The sequence below is a fragment of the Procambarus clarkii genome, chromosome 50 (assembly GCF_040958095.1).
Source record: "Procambarus clarkii isolate CNS0578487 chromosome 50, FALCON_Pclarkii_2.0, whole genome shotgun sequence".
Lineage (NCBI taxonomy): Eukaryota > Metazoa > Arthropoda > Malacostraca > Decapoda > Cambaridae > Procambarus > Procambarus clarkii.
This window is the reverse complement of record NC_091199.1, coordinates 10,157,529-10,179,627: the sequence shown is the minus strand read 5'-3', so window position 1 is coordinate 10,179,627 and position 22,099 is coordinate 10,157,529. Positions and strand designations below refer to the sequence as shown.

The window sequence follows — 22,099 nt, the reverse complement described above, 5'->3', positions numbered from 1 at the left end:
CTGTCTATTCCTTACGTTAAATATACTTCTACTGTCTATTCCTTCCTTCCTTTAAATAGCCAGTAATGGTCTATTTCATGCCCCTGTCCCCAATGTCTCAGATAAAGGTAATTTTGAGAGGTTTTACAGAATTGATGGGATGAGCTTTTTTTGTTATTTTTGATTAATATTACGTGGTTGACTCTGGGGAGGGTCGGGGCTTTCCCCTTGATGTTAGCAGCCGACATCCACGCATGCCTCCACGCCCTGCGCTCTTCTTTTGACCCCCGGCATGCTGTGTGTGTGTGTGTGTGTGTGTGTGTGTGTGTGTGTGTGTGTGTGTGTGTGTGTGTGTGTGTGTGTGTGGACACACACAAGCCCGCATGCGTGCTTGTGTGTCCACTAAATAACAAATGCATGCCTTCCAGAGATCCCTAATGGTCGCCATTATCATTCTGATGAATGTAAGTTCACCTCTAACTCTCCGGCAAGGTTCCAATACCACAACATTAAATTAAACACCATCCGATCACCATGAACACCAACCATCACAAGATCCAACATGTGAGCATTTTTTCATGCTAAATTACTGACGTACTGTAACGACTCTCGCTCACAACTCCAGAACACATTTAGCGCGTCAGTACTTTAGCATTTATCAAGGTGTTTTCATGGCCCTGTATGGCGTAGTCCCTCAGGCCGTGTTATTTAGGAAGCTGTTCTTATACGGAGGTCATTCGCCAATTAATTGTATTAGTAAGGCGTACTAGTGTGAATGTACTCGCTTAATTGGGCCTGCGGGGGTTAAGTTTCTACTCTTGATATCTGTTTGATACCTTCTTGAGGTTATCTTGAGATGATTTCGGGGCTTTAGTGTCCCCGCGGCCCGGTCCTCGACCAGGCCTCCACCCCCCAGGAAGCAGCCCGTGACAGCTGACTAACACCCCAGGTACCTATTTTACTGCTAGGTAACAGGGGCATAGGGTGAAAGAAACTCTGCCCATTGTTTCTCGCCGGCGCCTGGGATCGAACCCAGGACCACAGGATCACAAGTCCAGCGTGCTGTTCGCTCGGCCGACCGGCTCCCCACCGGCTTATATCTCTTGGACAAATTCAAATTGTTCAACTCTTGGGTCCCGCCTCACAGCCCTAGCTAGAGAGGTGCAGTTGAAGTCTGTGTATAGAATGTACCCAGATCAATTTACTTGTTGGTTCACTTTATTTATTTACCAACACTATCACTGAAGAAAGTCTGTAATATATCTGTGTCTCATTATCTACGGGCTCACCATAGCCCGTGTTACTTGGAACTTTTTGTTCCAGGTAGCCAATCTTTAACAACAACAACAATGTCTCATTATAGTACTTAGCTTCCAACAGTGTCCAGCTTCATGTCCCTTCCCTGTTAATCTGTCCCTTGTGAACCCTATCAATTGTCATGAGTATTTTGTATGTAGTAATCAAGTCTCCCTTGGATCTTCTTTCTCTCGTAGTGATGCGAGTTTTAGGGACTTTTCCAGCTGTATGTTGTGTTTGCTGGGTTGGTTATTCCTCTTAGGTCATGTCTCTCAGCTCTAGGATGAGTCTGGTAGCATACTTTTGGCTTTTACTGTGTTTAACAAAACCTGAACTTCCTGCTGATGGAACTTCACTTTCCTATTGTCGGGGACAGGAAGCCTATGAAGTTTTCTCATATCTCCTTAGACAAACTTCTAAGATTTTTTACAGGATGCAACCCACGACAGTTGATTTACTCCCGGCCCGGGTACAAATTTCCCGCTAGGCGAACAAAGGCAACATATGTAAAGAAACTTGCCCAGAAGTCTCCAACCTCCGCAGGAATGGAATGTACTGACGCTTTTGAGTGTGTGTGTACTCACCTAGTTGTGTTTGCGGGGGTTGAGCTCTGGCTCTTTGGTCCCGCCTTTCAACTGTCAATCAACTGGTGTACAGATTCCTGAGCCTACTGGGCTCTATCATATCTACATTTGAAACTGTGTATGGAGTCAGCCTCCACCACATCACTGCCTAATGCATTCCACTTGTTAACTACTCTGACACTAAAAAAAAGTTCCTTCTAACGTCCCCTGTGGCTGATTTGGGTACTCAGTCTCCACCTGTGTCCCCTTGTTCGCGTACCACCCGTGTGTGTGTGTGTGTGTGTGTGTGTGTGTGTATGTACTCACCTAGTTGTGTTTGCGGGGGTTGAGCTCTGGCTCTTTGGTCCCGCCTCTCAACATGTGTGTGTGTGTGAGTGTGTGTGCGTGCGTGCGTGTATGTGTGTGTGTGTGTGTGTTGGAGCGTGAGCGCATGTCCGTGTGGCTGCCTCACCGTAGCCATCAGGACTCGCCCAAAATAAACGCACCAATCAGTGGCCATCTCTGAGGGTTTCCAATCATCATTAACAATCATCATTAACAAGTACCAGCTATGAACATGTCAGGCGAGGACAAGGCCTTAAGGAATGATGTGTTGTGGTTACTGAAGTTACTGAATTGTGGTAGGTTGGTCGAGTGGTGGTTGGCGAGCTGTGACGGGTTTGTCGAATGGTGGTTGATCAAGTTGTGGTTGATGAGTGGTGGTTAGAGAGCTGTAGTTGGCGAGGGGGAAGAGTCAGATTGCGTGGTGGTAGTAGGGAAGGCCTAGGAACAGTTAAAACCGGAGGCCTCAGGTTATCTTGAGGTTATCTTGAGATGATTTCGGGGCTTTAGTGTCCCCGCGGCCCGGTCCTCGACCAGGCCTCCACCCCCAGGAAGCAGCCCGTGACAGCTGACTAACACCCAGGTACCTATTTTACTGCTAGGTAACAGGGGCATAGGGTGAAAGAAACTCTGCCCATTGTTTCTCGCCGGCGCCTGGGATCGAACCCAGGACCACAGGATCACAAGTCCAGCGTGCTGTCCGCTCGGCCGACCGGCTCCGAGTTGTAGATACCCCCGAGTTGTTGATACCCCCTAGAGGTGTAGGGGGAACTCCAGCATCTTCATCTCCACCTTCTCTTACAAGGCCGCTCGTCCACCACAATAGGACCATCTTGATGATGCTCTCAAGATGCCGCCACAGGCAGCATCACCATTAGTGGTGTCATTTGTGACGCTAACTTCACATTTGCTTGCACCTTGGCGCGTATCCTGAGTGCCTTTGTACTTGCTGCCTCGATTGACTCATTTACAGCCGGTTACAGTGACCCGGGTGCTAATTTCCCTGGCTGCAGCCGGATACAGAGACCCCCCCCCCCCACCGAAAGGGGATAATCTCGCACGCCTCATTGTGAGTTGGTTACAGCCGGATACAATGACCTGGATGATAATCTCACTCGCCCCATTATGAGTCGGTTACAGCCGGTTACAGCAGCCCTCATGACTCACATCCACATTATGCCCGGGCGACCAGAGTGCCTGCAGGCAAGCTGCTGTGTGGTTTGTTTTGGATTGTTTTGGTTTGTTGGGGTTTTGTTTTGGTTTGTTTTGGTTTGTTGGGGGTTTGTTTTGGTTTGTTGGGGTTTGTTTTGGTTTGTTGGGGTTTGTTGGGGGTTTGTTTTGGATTGTTGGGGGTTTGTTTTGGATTGTTGGGGGTTTGTTTTGGTTTGTTGGGGGTTTGTTTTGGTTTGTTGGGGGTTTGTTTTGGTTTGTTGGGGGTTTGTTTTGGTTTGTTGGGGGTTTGTTTTGGTTTGTTGGGGGTTTGTTTTGGATTGTTGGGGGTTTGTTTTGGTTTGTTGGGGGTTTGTTTTGGTTTGCTTTAGTTCATGGTATGTGTACCGTCTGTTCCTCCCTGTACCAATGTTTGCGGTACATGCGTCTACCACATACACAAACATGCTCCACGGTACAAGAACTGCTATGCTCCACGGTACAAAAAGTCTTCCCTTTGATGGCTGGTAGATGGTAGATGGTAGATGGCTGGCGTCATCTACCTCCACACGGCACCTGTTGCAGTCTTTGTTGTTGCAAATTGAGCTCCTCGGAACAAAAATGTTGCAGAACTGGAGTGGTCTTGCCTAAATATGTGGTCTATCAGCTCCCAATAAGGCACTACGGGCTCACCATAGCCCGTGCTACTTGGAACTTTAAGTAGCGAATCTTTACCAACAACAACAGCTTCCAATAGACCCCGTGGGGTGGTGTGATAGATCACCCGTGGGCGGTGTCGGGCGTAAGTGGGGCATCTTCAAGTTCTTGGACCCCGTTGTGAGGACAAACGGTAACTAACGTCTAGCGGTTTCTGTTGACCTACAGGTGGGCGTCGCGCAGCTTCCACCCTCCTCTGGCACCAAGATATCTCACCCCTGCATCTCTCCCTTTGGCACAACGTGTAATATAATGGGTACTAAAACTCATTAACCCGAGTCACCCACCTAACCTAACCATCCTACACATAGAAAAAGTGGATATTTGTGAGACTCTACCCGCCAAACACACACCGAAACTACGACGTTGGTACAACGTTCGAACAAGTTTTAACACTTGCTAACCAGTTATAACAACCAATATAGAAAGTTGTATCAACGTCATAACACGTCATAAACGCGTTAAGCCAAGATGTAACAACTTTATTACAAGTTGTAACAAGCGGAAAATAAAGAAAGTTTCAGTTTGTTTCCAGGATATTTTTCATAGTACCCTGTAGTTAGTCCGTTGGTGAACACGATGAACAAAATAAGACATTGAGAGAACAGGTTTATCCAGCCGTCTCCTCAACCACAACACTTGTGATTCATTTGACACTAGTCATTTATACACTGGTTAGGGCTGAGCTCTTCTGCCATTACTAATTGCAAGGATGGGATGTTGTGCAACTTACGCACCAGCCCTTGCCTTCCTCTTATCTTAAATCCTTCTCCTTTTTATCCCTTCCAAGTGCTATATAGTCGTAATAGATAAGTGCTTTCTCCTTATAATTACCTTACCTTACGCGCTGTTTTATGTGATGTATGTACCTTACGCACTATATTATATGTGATGTCGTGTACCTTACGCACTATATTATATGTGATGTCGTGTACCTTACGCACTATATTATATGTGATGTCATTAAATTACGCACTATATTATATGTGACGTCATTAAATTACGCACTATATTATATGTGGTGTCATTAAATTACGCACTATATTATATGTGACGTCATTAAATTACGCACTATATTATATGTGACGTCATTAAATTACGCACTATATTATATGTGACGTCATTAAATTACGCACTATATTATATGTGATGTCATGCACCTTACGCACTATATTATATGTGATGTCGTATACCTTACGCACTATATTATATGTGATGTCATGTACCTTACGCACTATATTATATGTGATGTCATGTACCTTACGCACTATATTATATGTGATGTCGTGTACCTTACGCACTATATTATATGTGATGTCATGTACCTTACGCACTATATTATATGTGATGTCGTGTACCTTACACACTATATTATATGTGATGTCATGTACCTTACGCACTATATTATATGTGATGTCGTGTACCTTACGCACTATATTATATGTGATGTCGTGTACCTTACCTACTATATTATATGTGACGTCATGTACCTTACGCACTATATTCTATAAGACGCTATGTACCTTGTGTATACTAATATTGAGATGAGCATCACAATATTAATTTGCTCGACATGAAAAATATGATAAAAGAATATATAAATCTGAGAGTTCAATGTGCTTTCATTTCCAGATCAAACTTACACGAAACAATTGGAACTGATTCGATACTCCAACATTAAACGTGTACCAAAACGGTCCGATGGTTACCGAATAACCCAATTACTGGACTGCTTGTTAAGGCGTGACCTCTCACAAGATGCCAAAATCGCCGAGGGGTGTTTAGAAACCCGGAGAGGATGTTTTGGAGGGTTTCCGTGTGGGCGGGATACCCATCTTGGATATGAGTATTGGGGTTAAGATATGTGTGTGGGCAGGCAAGGGGCAGGTCTGGCATACAGGTCAGCATATCTTGGGGTCACGGGTTTGTGGTATAGCGGATTGTCTCGCCTACGCTTAGACCATATCTGTGGTGGTATATGATGCTGTGTTCTGCTTCACTTGTTCCTGCTGCTGGTGCTGTGTTCTGCTTCACTTGTTGCTGGTGGTGCTGTGTTCTGCTTCACTTGTTGCTGGTGGTGCTGTGTTCTGGTTCACTTGTTGCTGCTGGTGCTGTGTTCTGCCTCATTCCCTGTTGCTGCTGCTGTGCCCTGCCTCATTCCCTGTTGCTGCTGCTGTGCCCTGCCTCATTCCCTGCTGCCGCTGTGCCCTGCCTCATTCCCTGCTGCCGCTGTGCCCTGCCTCATTCCCTGCTGCCGCTGTGCCCTGCCTCATTCCCTGCTGCCGCTGTGCCCTGCCTCATTCCCTGCCTTACTGCTACTGCTGCTGTGCCCTGCCTCATTCCCTGCTGCCGCTGTGCCCTGCCTTACTGCTACTGCTGCTGTGCCCTGCCTCATTCCCTGCTGCCGCTGTGCCCTGCCTTACTGCTACTGCTGCCGCTGTGCCCTGCCTTACTGCTACTGCTGCCGCTGTGCCCTGCCTTACTGCTACTGCTGCCGCTGTGCCCTGCCTTACTGCTACTGCTGCCGCTGTGCCCTGCCTTACTGCTACTGCTGCCGCTGTGCCCTGCCTTACTGCTACTGCTGCTGTGTCCTGCTTCATTCCCTGCTGCTGCTGTGTTTGTCTCACTTGATACTTCAGCTGTGCTCTACCAAGCGGAGACTCATCTCCTGAACCCGCCTCTCCGGACGCTGAATGTTAGACGCAATGCTTCTTACTCTGATTCATTTCCTGTCAAACATTTTGTTTTAAAACTGTGTTAAGTTGGCTTCACTTTTAGTTTATTTAATTTACTTCTTGTTTATTTAATTTACTGCTTTTGCACTTAAGAAAGTTTCCTTACATCAAACTGTGTTCTCAAGTAATAGGTTACGTTTTTTACGTTATAATAACCAACGTTACTAACGCATCCTACTATGAGAAGCAAGGCTCATAAATATCCACGTTTTCTATGTATCGGGCTCAATAGGTTGGGTAGGTTGCTTGGGTTAGTATATTTCTGGCTAGGTTAGGAGGTTGGATATATTTACAGTGACAAATTAAATGTAAAATCTTTCCCAATAACACATAATACACGTGAACAATACGCACGTGTATCGTATACAGCAGCTGAGATTATCAGATATATTGTTGAACACGTAAATTGTAGTCTTGGCAGCGAGGACACTCAAGCTATGTGGAGGACATGCAGGTGGTGAGGTGTGATCAGGAGCAGGCGGTGTAGCTGTAATCTCTTTGTTACACTCAACACTCACCCTGCCTCACACTCAACACTCACTCAACACTCACCCTGCCTCACACTCAACACTCACTCAACACTCACCCTGCCTCACGTAAAGTCTCACACTAAAGGGTGCGTGTCTCATACAAGAGGGATCATAAGATCTGTGTCAAGTGTTCATCAACCCGTTCTCACGACTTGATAAGCGTCACACATGAAGTGGTGTTGCCTTGCCAGAAGCGTACGAACTAAGGCAGCCCACCTGACCAATCGGCACCGAGGATCATTAGCCCGAGAAAGTGTCAATATTTACAGCGTTTGGGATCTTGGTAGAGGGGGTCGAAAGCGTCAAAATTGCTGTGCATTACTGAGGTAAGAACCCCACCCTGTGACGCCATCAGTGACACAATGCCAAGTGGTCTAGTTGTATCCTCCACACACGAAACCCGTCTATCAATTGTCCAACACGTATAAGCAGCACACGCACCTATCAGTGTCTTACGGGCGGGTACGAAGTCTAGCTCTGTATGCCCCGTCTCTTAGCCTTGTTGACCCTGTTGCGTTATTGTTGAACTATTCTGACGATCGAATTCTTTCTCGAATCTGGCCTTAAAAGATATGGAGGAAAGTGGCTTCCACAACATCATTTTCAGTGCATTCCACTTGTTGACCCGAGCTTTTGACGGGAATCTTGTCAGGGAGCCGGTCGGCCGAGCGGACAGCACACTGGACTTGTGACCCTGTGGTCCCGGGTTCGATCCCTTGCGCCGGCGAGAAACAATGGGCAGAGTTTCTTTCACTCTATGCCCCTGTTACCTAGCAGTAAAATAGGTACCTGGGTGTTAGTCAGCTGTCACGGGCTGCTTCCTGGGGGTGGAGGCCTGGTCGAGGACCGGGCCGCGGGGACACTAAATCCCCGAAATCATCTCAAGATAAGCTCCTGGTCGTTACTGCTGCTGGTGTTATTATCAATTATGAAACAGCTACTGATCCTGGGGCAGAAGTGAGAGTAGTGACATCAATAACAGATTAATAGCGACCACTTCATCAATCACTAGAGAGGTTCACCTTTGGTAACGAGGTCGAGGTGTCCAAGAGCGATGACGGTGGTGTGTGTGAGTGGTGGCGCCCGAGTGCCTGTCTTGGTGGTAGCGTTATTACGATCTCCCAGTGAGAGTGTTGTAGAGTTCTGTGGTGAGTGCAAGGTTGGCTGTGGACTGGCGTATAGCGGTCCGCGGCCGACTTGAGTGCTTACTGTGTGTGTGTGTGTGGCCTTGCTAGGTAATAAGGAAAGTCACCATTCCCACTAGTTAGGAGACCGCGTGAGTGTGTGTGTGTGTGGTTTGGTGTGTGTGTGGTTTGGTGTGTGTGTGTGTGTGTGTGTGTGTGTGTGTGTGTGTGTGTGTGTGTGTGTGTGTGTGTGTGTGTGTGTGTGTGTGTGTGTGTACACTCATCTATTTGTGCCTGCAGAATCGAGCATTGGCTCTTGGATCCCGCTTTTCGAGCCATCGGTTGTTTACAGAAATGACTTCGGTCCTACTTCCCTATCATATCTAGTTTTACAATTATGAATAGAGTTTGCTTCCACAACCAGCTCCTTAATTGCATTCCATTTTTCCAATGCTCTCACGCTAAACAAAAACTTCCTAACATCTCTGTGACTTATCTGAGTTTCCAGCTTCCACCCATGTTTCCTTGTTCTGTTACTATTCCGTGTGAACATTTCGTCTATTTCCACTCTGTCAATTTCCCTGAGTATTTTATACGTTCCTATCATATTCCCCTTCTCCCTTCTTTTTTTCTAGTGTCGTAAGGTTCAGTTCCTTCAGGCGCTCTTCATACCCCATCCCTCGTAACTCTGGGACGAACCTCGTCGAAAACTTCTGAACCTTTTCCAGTTTCCTTATGTGTTTCTTCAGATGGGGACGCCATGATGAGGCGGCATACTCTAAGACTGGCCTCACGTAAGCAGTGTAAAGCGCCCTAAATGCCTCCTTATTTAGGTTTCTGAATTATGTTCTAACTTTTGCCAGTGTAGAATACGCTGCTGTCGTTATCCTATTTATATGTGCCTCAGGAGTTAGATTAGGTATTACGTCCACGCCCAGGTCTCTTTCTCGCGTCGTCACAGGTAGGCAGTTCCCCTTCATTGTATAGTGTCCCTTTGGTCTCCTATCACCTAGTCCCATTTCCATAACTTTACATTTGCTCGTGTTGAACTCCAGTAACCATTTCTCTGACCATCTCTGCAACCTGTTCAGGTCTTCTTGGAGTATCCTGCAATCCCTGAGAGTCGTAGTGAACCCCATACCCACCCTGTGAGTCGTAGTGAACTCCATACCCACCCTGTGAGTCGTATTGAACCCCATACCCACCCTGTGAATCGTAGTGAACCCCATACCCACCCTGTGAGTCGTAGTGAACTCCATACCCACCCTGTGAGTCGTAGTGAACTCCATACCCACCCTGTGAGTCGTATTGAACCCCATACCCACCCTGTGAATCGTAGTGAACCCCATACCCACCCTGTGAGTCGTAGTCAACCCCATACCCACCCTGTGAATCGTAGTGAACTCCATACCCACCCTGTGAGTCGTAGTGAACCTCCATACCCACCCTGTGAGTCGTAGTCAACCCCATACCCACCCTATGAATCGTAGTGAACTCCATACCCACCCTGTGAGTCGTAGTGAACCTCCATACCCACCCTGTGGGTCGTAGTGAACCCCATACCCACCCTGTGAGTCGTAGTGAACCTCCATACCCACCCTGTGGGTCGTAGTGAACCCCATACCCACCCTGTGAGTCGTAGTGAACCCCATACCCACCCTGTGGGTCGTAGTGAACCCCATACCCACCCTGTGAGTCGTAGTGAACCTCCATACCCACCCTGTGGGTCGTAGTGAACCCCATACCCACCCTGTGAGTCGTAGTGAACCCCATACCCACCCTGTGGGTCGTAGTGAACCCCATACCCACCCTGTGAGTCGTAGTGAACCCCATACCCACCCTGTGGGTCGTAGTGAACCTCCATACCCACCCTGTGGGTCGTAGTGAACCTCCATACCCACCCTGTGAGTCGTAGTGAACCTCCATACCCACCCTGTGAGTCGTAGTGAACCTCCATACCCACCCTGTGAGTCGTAGTGAACTCCATACCCACCCTGTGAGTCGTAATGAACCCCATACCCACCCTGTGAGTCGTAGTGAACCTCCATACCCACCCTGTGAGTCGTAGTGAACCTTCATACCCACCCTGTGAGTCGTAGTGAACCTCCATACCCACCCTGTGAGTCGTAGTGAACTCCATACCCACCCTGTGAGTCGTAATGAACCCCATACCCACCCTGTGAGTCGTAGTGAACCTCCATACCCACCCTGTGAGTCGTAGTGAACCCCATACCCACCCTGTGGGTCGTAGTGAACCTCCATACCCACCCTGTGGGCGATAGCGACACATAGTTGACTCTGGAACCCCATAAATCCTACCGAAAATTGATATTATAATTTGGATCGTGTTGTGTGTAGTTAAACATGAGTCAGGAGTCCTTATGAGCGTGACTGTGACTGGCCAAGATCCTGGACGCGTCAGTTGGTTTCTAAGAATATCAAATCCATATTCTTCCTTAACATAAGTTGGTGGTGTTTATGTTATGTGAAAGACAGTATATATTGTGCGAGGAAATTTGTTTAGGATTTCTCTTGTTCTTAATGTATAAAATATGTCAAGATTAAGTGTATATCTAGTATGATCCTGGAAGATGTTAGCCCCAGTGGGTTAATGTTTCAGTAATAGTGTGTGTGTGTGTGTGTGTGTGTGTGTGTGTGTGTGTGTGTGTGTGTGTGTGTGTGTGTGTGTGTGTGTGTGTGTGTGCGTGAGTGCAGGCGCGCGTTGGTGCCGGTGTAGAGGGTGTTGACAAGCCAGGAGAGTCACTCGTGTTCGGGACGTCGCAGGTGGCGGAGTCTGCCTGCTGCTGCCTCCTCCCCCAGCTCGTGGATAGTGTGTGTGTGTGTGTGTGTGTGTGTGCGAGATGCTCACCTCTCCAGGATAGTGCGCGCGCGCCTCTCACCTGTCTGACGCCTGCCCGTACACGCTAGTGTGTGTCTCACCGGTGTGACGCCGACCTCTCGTAGCTAGTGCCAGGGTCTCACCTGTTTGATGCTCACCTCATCCCCTCACCGGTAACTTCCGTTTCACTCACTTGCTTTTTATTTACATTAAAATAACATTAGTGTTAAAAACTCATAATTTAATGTTGTGAAGTTTGGTATATAAGCTTTGAATTCTCAAACTGAACTGACTTTTTCTGTTTCACCATGACCTATACAAGAAGTACAGGCTGTATTTTAATACAAGAAGTATTGCTGTATTTTAATACAAGTAGTATTGCTGTATTTTTCCTTCAAGATGGTTAATGATTGTTACTCCTCTATTAGTCTCTACTAATAGAGGAGTAACTCTATTTCTTGGACTAGGACTCTATTAGTCTCTACTAATAGATTAGTTCACTGATCACTGGGTCTAGACGCAGCCCAATGTCATTGGAAGCCTCGTGACATCCAAAGATACACAATAGAAGCCTTCTGACATCACTGGTAGACGATAGAAGTCTCCTCACATCACACATATACACAATAGAAGCCTCGTGACATCTCATATACACAATAGAAGCCTCGTGACATCTCAGATACACAATAGAAGCCTCATGACATCTCATATACACAATAGAAGCCTCGTGACATCTCAGATACACAATAGAAGCCTCGTGACATCTCAGATAAACAACAGAAGCCTCGTGACATCTCAGATAAACAACAGAAGCCTCGTGACATCTCAGATACACAATAGAAGCCTCGTGACATCTCAGATACACAATAGGAGCCTCGTGACATCTCAGATAAACAATAGAAGCCTCGTGACATCTCAGATACACAATAGAAGCCTCGTGACATCTCAGATACACAATAGAAGCCTCGTGACATCTCAGATACACAATAGAAGCCTCGTGACATCTCAGATAAACAATAGAATCCTCGTGACATCACAAGAGACACACTGCTAGCCTCATGACGTCACAAAACACACTGGAAACCTTCCAGTGTGTTTTTACCTTTGAACTTCACAAAAGCGCACACACACACACTGGAAGCCTCGTGGCTTCACACACACACACACACACACTCTAGGGGGGGGGGGGGTCTGGTAGCTGAGCGGACAGCGCGTAGGACTCGTAATTCTGTGGCCCGGGTTCGATTCTCGGACCAGGCAGAAACAATTGGGGCAAAGTTACTTTTACCCTGATTCCCCTGTTATCAAGCAGTAAATAGGTAGCTGGGAGTTAGACAGCTGTTACGGAGCTGCATCGTGTGTGTGTGTGTGGGTGGAAAAAAATAGTAGTTACTAACAGTTGATTGACTGACAGTTGAGAGGCGGGCCGAAAGAGCAGAGCTCAACCCCCGCAAGAACACCTAGGTAAATACACAATGTTTCGCCTCGTGGCGAAACAAACATTTCATAGTTTTCAAGCGCAATTATTTGCTTGAGTAACCTTTTCCTTGTGTTTATATATATTTTAATGAAAACGGAGGTCACTTCATTCCGCTGAAATAGTTTAGTTGTACTGAAATATTATAACTTGCGGTTGCTGCTTTGCCAATAATTTTTATTACCGCGGTTGCTGATTTTGTTTGACATGAGATTATTAAAATATTTTCCCGAATTTAGTTTATCTTGTCTTTTCATCATTTTTATTGCTAGTAGGATTTTCCCCCTTCAAACATGTTATAAGTTTTTCAAATCTCAATGGATTTCTTGTTATATTTTTAAAATTTTGGGTGTTATCGTAGCGTGGTGTTTGCTATCCTTAAAGAACTCAACATACCTCTGAGTTTTGGTGTTGGCAATTTATATTATATATTATATAGAGAATGTATTCAAAGTATTCACCATTATAATTGGATACCGCGTCTTCATTTGTGTATCAGTTAGCAGTGACATGGAGAGTGGTGTGAGAAGTACTAGATTTCTGGGATACAAAAATGGCCCCTTATTTTCTTGACAACTTGGCACTGTTACTGCCAAGCAATTTTGCCTACTTTTAATGCCTTAATGATGTTCCTGCAACAGCCTGACTTTATATGATTGTTTCCATCATGTTCTATGAGTCAGTAACGCTGAAACTCATCTCTCATTTGCTTGTCCAATTTACGAAACTTTCCGAGTCTGCTTAAAGTGTTCGATGCTGGCATACTTCCCTAAATGTACATGCAGGGGGATGAACTACGGCTCTTGGGTCCCACTTCTCGACCCTTAATAGGATCAAGAATGGTGCTGCGATGTTGCTCCCCAGTTTAGTGTCATGCATGTGTCTTAATACCAGTCCTCTTGCTTAATACGCCTTATTTCTTACGGAATCGATCAACCGGCTACAAATGTGACGTATTAGTACAAAATTAAAGCACCGTAGTACTGACGCTTTCTGTGCTTCGACCTCGATAGATTTGAGGGTTTTCTTAGGTTCGTATGTCTCGGGTTAGGCGAACAACCCGTCCTCTTAAAAATAAAGTCGCTCTTGGCTCGTATGCGCGCTATAGCCAAAAGTGAACGTAATTTGAAATGAAATCGACTCACAAAAGTGACATACTGTCCCGTTTTCTGTTTGAGTCGTCCGGCTTACTCGGAAAGGTTAGGAGAGGAAACTTTCAATTAACGTTTTTCATAACGTTTTGAAACTTTATGAGAATTTCCTGCCCACCTAACCTACCAGAGGACCCTTAACTTACTGTTGTTAAAAAATTAATCCCAAATTTATTTTCATTTTTTTTTCATATTCAAATTACGTCCATTTTCGGCCATACGGGCAAACGGCCAAAAGCGACGTTATTTTTAAGGAAACAGGTTGAGGCGAAACCGTTGCATTATGTTACGGGGTGGCAAATCGAGAGAACAGATTCATCTGATGGCAAATAATTGTTTTCACAACCCAACCAATTAAAGTCAATTGGGATATAATTAATTCGTGTACCGGGATAAACCCTCCCCCCACCCCGGTGTTCGTGTACCGGGATAACCCCACCCCCGGTGTTCGTGTACCGGGATAACCCCACCCCCCGGTGTTCGTGTACCGGGATAACCCCCCCCCCCCGGTGTTCGTGTACCGGGATAACCCCACCCCCCGGTGTTCGTGTACCGGGATAACCCCCCCCCCCGGTGTTCGTGTACCGGGATAACCCCCCCCCCCCGGTGTTCGTGTACCGGGATAACCCCCCCCCCCCGGTGTTCGTGTACAGGGATAAACATTCCCCCCCCCCCCCCGGTGTATGCTGGTAAAGGAACCATTATAATGGTGTAAGCCGTTAAGATAATGAGCGTCCAGGACCCGCACGCTGGTTCCTAATGAACGAGCATCACGCCCTAGTGTGACGGCGCCTGGCATTGTTATTGCCAGGAGGCTCCACCACCTTTGTTGGACACCAATCATGCCACCACCACCACCACCACCTCCAGTACTACCGCCTGTAGTACCACCGCCTCCAGTGAAGCCTTCACCAGTACCAACGTCTACAGTGAAGCCTTCAGCAGTACCAACCCCCGTGCCCATCCCCCACCCACAGTACCATCCCCACCTCCAACATATCAAGCAGTATGCTTACCAAAACTAACCATTGACTCTGCTACACACACACAACTTTATACACTAAATTTACAGGAAGATCGTCATTTAGTTACAAATCAGAGTGAGTCAGTAACAACTTTTTAACTTGTAGTGCCTTCTGTGTGGTCCGTCGTGGTGGTCGTCGTCCCCCCTCCACCGTCTGTCGTGTGTTGCTTGAGTTTGCAAACTCTGCCAAATCAACATTCACATTCCTGGTGATGGCAACAAAAACGCAAAATTGCACCAGGTGGCACGCTTGGCTCTGACGCTGTAATCAATGTCAACGTGAGCAGTCATGAGGATTGCAGGTCGGTTCCTGCATGTTAGTCACTGTCAAATCCTACGCAGAATTACAGGCCAGCCCTTGAAGCATTCCGAGCGGCTTCACAAGTGTTCCAGCAGACGTGTGGTCCCAAGGAGCAAGCTAGACCATGGACTATTTGCAGATTTGTTTCATATCCTATTAAGAATAGTTGCATAAAATATCGGGAATGTCTCAGCGGAAATATATTATCGGGGATTCATTCTTCTCCCTTTCTCTCATGCTCTCACCCCGCCACTGCATTCTCATTCTTCTCCCCTCCTTTTCCCATTATTTCCCTTCTTTCCTATTATTCTCACCTTCTTTCATTCTCTCTCCCCCTCTATCATTCTCTCTGCTCCTGTATCATTCTATCACTCTTTTTATTTTTTGTTCTTGTGCAGGTTGGTATAGGAATCGAGGGTTCTGAATCCTGTTAGCAGGTTGAGACCTTCACTTCCCTTAGCTCGTTCCCTCCCTCTCTCTTTGAAATGCCTCAGTGGAATTAACTTGGTGGGCAAGTGCTTGAATGAACAACAATGATATTATAAGTGCTTAAGTATCAAAGTAGTTAAGAAATTGCATAAAGTGGTGGAGGCAGACTCCATACGTTGCTCCAGGTATAGATATCACGTTTGAGCCGAATTTAAGACGTTTGAGATTTTGTACAGCAGTCTATTCAAGTCTCACCGTCAGGACCCAAGAGCTAAAGCTATAATTTCGAAAGGACACGTAGGTGAGTACAGATGAGTAGACAAAATTTCCGTGGGATCTTGCCGGGAGGTGGTGAGTCAATGACCACTTGACCTGGGGAGTGTCAGCCGTGTCCCCCACCACCACCACTGTCGTCACCACCACCACCACCACTGTCGTCCCCACCACCACCACTGTCGTCCCCACCATCACCACTGTCATCACCACCACCACCACTGTCCTCCCCACCACCACCACTGTCGTCCCCACCACCACCACTGTCATCACCACCACCACCACTGTCCTCCCCACCACCACCACTGTCGTCCCCACCACCACCACTGTCGTCCCCACCACCATCACTGTCGTCCCACCACCACCACTGTCGTCCCCACCACCACCACTGTCGTCCCCACCACCACCACTGTCGTCCCCACCACCACCACTGTCGTCCCCACCACCACCACTGTCGTCCCCACCACCACCACTGCCGTCCCCACTACCACTGTCGTCCCCACCACCACCACTGTCGTCCCCACCACCACCACTGTCGTCACCACCACCACCACTGTCGTCCCCACCACCACCACTGTCGTCCCCACCACCACCACTGTCGTCCCCACCACCACCACTGTCGTCCCCACCACCACCATTGTCGTCCCCACCACCACCACTGTCGTCCCCACCACCACCACTGTCGTCCCCACCACCACCACTGCCGTCCCCACTACCACTGTCGTCCCCACCACCACCACTGTCGTCCCCACCACCACCACTGTCGTCCCCACCACCACCACTGTCGTCCCCACCACCACTACCATCCTCCAACATCACCATCCCCACTATCACTGTCCCTGAGGCCTGCAGGGAGGGTGGACTACTGAGACCAATATTGTTATACTTTCATCCTCCATCCCCCCTTCCCCCCCGGTCAGGAAAAAACTTCAGGACTAAAATACAGGTCAAATACATACAGAAATACAGCAATGAGAGACAAGATATCACACTGGCTATTCTCAGTATTGGACAATTACCAGGGAAGATAACAGACTTGGGGTAATTTAACAGTTTCAAGCATCTGTCTCGTATGGGCCAATTGGCCTTCTACTTTCCTTAATTCTTATGGGCTGGAGAAAGGTATTTAACTTGGGAAATAGCAGACTGCATTCTTACACCAGAATAATGTCACTATCGCCTGGTACGGAAGTTGTGAGACGTCAGAGATTTTCTTCGAATCTCTTCCTTGCTCGGCCACACACTTCACACTAGTAGTGGCGACACTGCAGGATGGCAGGCCAAGGCAGTCACACAGCTCAAGACGGAGAAGACAGAGAGATTAGCAGCCCAAGACGGTGAAGGCAGACAGGATAACAACCCAAGACGGTGAAGGCAGACAGGACGGCAGCCCAAGGCATCCAAGACGGCTCAAGACGGGGTGGCAAGAGGTCAGGGAAGGCCAAGACAGGAGGGGGAAGAAGCAGTCCAGAGATTCCTCGGGCTGTCACGTTTCCTCATTGACTCAATAATGTAAATACCCGACCACCTTTTACACAGTCGTGTTGCCACAAGTTATCCCACTATGAGTCTTATTCACCTGGCCAGGAGACGGACGGAGACGTCGGTGGGTGAATGACTCACCAATCTCCATATTCGTCTCATGAGTAACAGTGAGTTTACCTCCTCGTCGTATGTGTTAAAATTTGTTGTTGACGCAAATGCCTGTCACCCCACGCCCGGAAATCTAGCTGCTGCCCACGCCCTGCCTTCAGGGGCTGCCACTCACGCCCGCCCTCTAGGCTTACGCCCACGTCTATAGCCTGCCGCCCACGCCCGCCCTCTAGGCTTACGCCCACGACTATAGCCTGCCGCCCACGCCCGCCCGCCCTTATCCGCGGCATGAGCCCTGCCGCGAGCAACACCACATATATGGCCACGTTCGCAGAGCCAGTGTTATGAGTCAACATTCTCCCCCCCCCCCCAACCATCCTGCGTCATAGTAGCATCGTTAGAATGTTGAGGCAAATGTGAGGTAGCTTCCTCACCTGTTGCTCTCCTCCTCCTCCCACACCTCTCACTTCTACCTGCCTCACTCAACATTGACGTGCATTGCCTCACTACTCACAATGGCTCACCATTCAAACTTATTCCAAGTAGCCTGGGTGCATCCACCTGCGTTCTTCACACTGGCTTTAATCCTTTAATCCTTCACATTAGCTTTAATCCTTAATGTAATCCTAAAACAACAGGGTTTATCACCAGTATTAACCTCTTGCACAGGCAGGGTCAAACCTCTCACAGACAAGACCCACCCTCCCACAGACAAGACGAATCCTCCCACAGACAAGACCAACCCTCCCACAGACAAGACCCACCCTCCCACAGACAAGACCAACCCTCCCACAGACAAGACCCACCCTCCCACAGACAAGACCCACCCTCCCACAGACAAGACCCACCCTCCCACAGACAAGACCCACCCTCCCACAGACAAGACCCACCCTCCCACAGACAAGACCCACCCTCCCACAGACAAGACCAACCCTCCCACAGACAAGACCCACCCTCCCACAGACAAGACCCACCCTCCCACAGACAAGACCAACCCTCCCACAGACAAGACCCACCCTCCCACAGACAAGACCCACCCTCCCACAGACAAGACCCACCCACCCACAGACAAGACCCACCCTCCCACAGACAAGACCAACCCTCCCACAGACAAGACCCACCCTCCCACAGACAAGACCCACCCTCCCACAGACAAGACCAACCCTCCCACAGACAAGACCCACCCTCCCACAGACAAGACCCACCCTCCCACAGACAAGACCAACCCTCCCACAGACAAGACCAACCCTCCCACAGACAAGACCAACCCTCCCACAGACAAGACCCACCCTCCCACAGACAAGACCAACCCACCCACAGACAAGACCAACCCTCCCACAGACAAGACCAACCCTCCCACAGGCAAGACCAACCCTCCCACAGACAAGACCAACCCTCCCACAGACAAGACCAACCCTCCCACAGACAAGACCAACCCTCCCACAGACAAGACCAACTCTCCCACAGGCAAGACCAACCCTCCCACAGACAAGACCAACCCTCCCACAGACAAGACCAACCCTCCCACAGCTAATACTCACCCCTTACGCAGGGAAGTAATTAAGATGGGCGTCAGGGAGCTACCATTAGCCTAAAGGAGGAACCGTAAATGGAGACCTGCCTCGACATTGAACTGTCTTGAGGACCTTGACGGGGCGGCGCTGGCCCAGGTCTGGGGGGCCATACATGGCGCGGTCTTCTCTCTGCTTGAACCATCAACACGCTCCACAATGACATCATTTCCAAATTCCCAGCGTGCATGGGGCGCCTGAGGTAGGGTAAGGGGGGGGGTAGAAATAGCCTAAGCTAATGAACAAATCCACAAGGGCCGTGACGAGGATTCGAACCTGCGTCCGGGAGCATCCCAGACACTGCCTTAATCGACTCGGCTACGAGAGTAGCTACTGAGAGTAGAGCCTAAGCTACTCTATCCCTTTGAGATGTATTTCTTTCTTGTCTCAATAAACATACTTGAACTTGACCCAGCCCGGCCCGGCCCCCCTAGTTTTTTTCATGACAGTGGTCTATGGCTGATTTGTGGAACCACTTGCCGCGTAACATAATAGAAGTAGGAGGATCCCTTGATTGTTTCAAGCGTAGGTGACATATATATATGAATGAGATTGGGGGATGGATGTTAATAGGAGCTGCCTCGTATAGGTCAATTGGCGTTCTGCAGTTACCTTCATTCTAATGTTCTTATGCCTCTAGCCAACGATGATAGTTGTATTGACCGCTAGCGATAAGAGAACAGCTGTATATTAGCGCAAGGTTGGCATAGTGGTTATCAAGCTATCCAACAAACCCTGTAGCTCCCAGTTCGATCCCCGACCAGGAGGCTAGTCTGTTTTGTCTAACCCAAGTAATCTAGTTTCAAGAAGGGAACTATCAGGAGAAAGCACCAAGCCGTTACGACTATCTATAGCACTGGGGGGGGGGAAAAAACATATCCCTACTGCCAGCCAATAGGTCGTAAAACCCTACTGGTTTATTCATATTAATCCCTCCGGGGCACAGCAGGTCCCCCTGTGATCCTGTGGTCCCGAGTTCGATCCCGGACGCCGGCGAGAAACAATGGGCAGAGTTTCTTTCACCCTATGCCCCTGTTACCTAGCAGGAAAATAGGTACCTGGGTTTTAGTCAGCTGTCACGGGCTGCTTCCTCGGGGTGGAGGCCTGGTCGAGGACCGGGCCGCGGGGACACTAAAGCCCCGAAATCATCTCATGATAACCTCAAGATAACCCCCTGAACGCTTTGGCAAAGGTCTTCAACCCTTTCTGGCGTGCCCTAAAACTCCTGCTGCTGCTGCTGCTGCCCCTGCTGCTCCTGCTGCTGCTGCTGCGGGATCCCAATCCTGTCACGGACCCCCGACCCGGGTCTCTCACCTCTCACCAACTCATCCTGTGTACACGTAATGGCCGAAAGCTGAGATCTTCCTCAGGAAATACCGAGAACACTAATACCTCGGGCGCCTCCTGTAGAGGAACTATGAGCAACGGCGCCTCCTGTAGAGGAACTATGAGCAACGGCGCCTCCTGTAGAAGAACTAAGAGCAATGACCTCCTAAGAGCCCCTCCTAAAATGGAACCAAGAGCCTCGGGAGCCTCCTAAAGAGGAATTATGACCTCAGTCGGCTTCATTAGAGGAACTAAGACACATGGTCGCCTCCTAGAGAGGAACTAGAGCCTCAGACGCCCACTAAAGAGAAACTAAGACCCCCGAGCTCCTCCCTCTGAGGAAAAAAGACTTCAAGTACCTTGCGAAATGGAACAAGCATAAGAGGTTTACAGTGAACCGTGAATAATGACATTTACATTATAATGTTGAACATAAATTGTAATTAAGATGCCTTCGTAATTAAACATCAGATTTTGGTCTATATACTTATGTGTATTAATGTCAGCATAATAATTCACACACACACACACACACACACACACACACACACACACACACACACACACACACACACACACACACACACACACACACACACACACTGTTCGCCTTCTGAAGCCTAACTGAATTCTTTTGAAGCAGAATTTCTGAGCCGAACAGGCTCAGGAATCTGTACACCAGTTGATTGACAGTTGAGAGGCGGAACCAAAGAGCTGAAGCTGAACCCCCGCAAGTACCAGGTGAGTACACACACACTTGCTCTGGTCCACTTATGTGGTTAATGTGGGTAAAATCTATCATTGTGAAAGAGAGGTGAAGCGTGAACACTCTCACCCCCACCCCACATCTGACCCCACCTCGCTCCTGACCCCACCCTGCTCCTGATCCCACCTCCGGCATGCTGCCACAATGACCCCCACCCCTGCCTTCTTTACACCTCCCCTCACTTTCATCACAGTAATTCCCCTTCTTTGTCGTAATCTACCCCCTCTTTCCCCCCTTTCTCGAGCATCTCCCTGATATGTCTAGCTCTTCCCCTCCCTCTCTCCCTCCCCAACACGCTTACCCCCAACCACACATATCTGTGGCACACAGTGCGCAACATTTCCTGTCAGCCCAACCCTCCACCAGCTATGCCTGTACCCACCCTCGGTCCAAACATTCGCCTGCTGCCTCCTCCATACATTCTCCAACACCTCTCCATCTTCAGGAACTCATCTCTGACCTTCCCGCCACATCTGTACAGCATCTCCAACAATGCTCCACTGGTGCTTACCAGATTTATATTAATTGGGGATTTTTCTCTTTCAGTCACTTTTTAAGAAAAGATAGAGAAATGTCTAGGTCAGCTCTACTTCATTATTATCTACTTCCCTCTCCTCTACTCACTTCACCTCTCTCTCTCTCTCTCTTCTCTCTCTCACACATTGACACTCACCTGTAATTCTATTCATTTTTACGACAGTGGAATTTGTGAATTGAACTCCTATTACACAACTAATTGCTTGTGGAGCAAGGGAAGAAAAAGCTCCTGATTAGGTAAGGAAAAAGTCTCCATGATACAACTTTTGGGGGGTTTAGGTCTTTGTGTTCAATAATTGAACCTTTGCTCTTGCAGCTCACACCTCACGCCGACATTAATAGTGCTGGTGATTGTTGCAGAGGGCCCCCCCTAGTGA

The 22,099-nt window shown here is 48.3% G+C and overlaps 1 protein-coding gene across 2 annotated transcripts in view; it reads left to right on the top strand.

The window, feature by feature from the left end:
* The window catches only part of LOC123772681 (uncharacterized), a 175,594-nt gene that overhangs the window by 41,974 nt on the left and 111,521 nt on the right, over positions 1-22,099 (top strand). Inside the window, exon 1 of one of the 2 annotated variants that reach the window (XM_045765982.2) lies at positions 11,186-11,447. The exons of the other annotated variant lie outside the window; for it this stretch is intronic. The gene's annotated coding sequence lies outside the window, so the exon portion shown is untranslated. Of the gene's footprint in view, positions 1-11,185; positions 11,448-22,099 lie in introns of those variants that run through there. 2 annotated transcript variants of the gene reach the window in all.